Raw genomic sequence first — 673 nt, 5'->3', positions numbered from 1 at the left:
GGAGTGGAAAGGCTGCGCCGAGCCATAGAGGGAGGAGGAGGCCGGGCGTCTGAGCTTGGGGACACCGCGGCCGCGGCCCCGCTCCAGTCCCCGGGGCCCACCCACTGCGCCCGCCCTGCAGGATCTCGGAGTTTCTCCCTCCTCAGAAAGAAGAACTTCGCGCCCGCCGGCTCGGCGCGGGAGACCCGGGCGGGATTGTCCTGGGAGCGCTATGCGGGTTTTCCCTCCGCTGCGGAAGAGTGGAAATTTTTTTTTTTTGCATAATTCATTCCCTGTCCTCTCTTCTGCTCCCTTCCCTCCTTCCCCCCTCTCCGCTCCGGTGCGGGAACACTACTTACCCTAGAGTTCTCTCTGCAGCTTCCTAGACCAGTTGCAACTCTTGCCCGCTAGTCCCTCACCGCCCTCCCTCGAAGGTGGGGAAAACGTGTAAGTCCGGGGGCCGGTGCTGCCGACTGCGCTTCCACCCGGCTCCGGGAGGATCTGAGACTGCTGGAAACCCCGGCCTTTGGCAAACGGGTTTCCCTTCTGGTTCCCCACCCCACCCCCGTACTGTTTTTCTTTAGCTCTATTGCTTTGGAGGCTTCTGCCGGGGTTCAGGGTACTCCGTGCCAGAGACACCAGGCTGCTTCCTGGGACGGCGATTTCCCCACCAAGCCCGCGCGCGCGCTCCAGC

This window comes from Fukomys damarensis, unplaced genomic scaffold (assembly GCF_012274545.1).
Source record: "Fukomys damarensis isolate Sample0158 unplaced genomic scaffold, DMR_v1.0_HiC HiC_scaffold_13, whole genome shotgun sequence".
In the NCBI taxonomy this organism is placed as follows: domain Eukaryota; kingdom Metazoa; phylum Chordata; class Mammalia; order Rodentia; family Bathyergidae; genus Fukomys; species Fukomys damarensis.
This window is presented reverse-complemented; position numbering follows the sequence as displayed.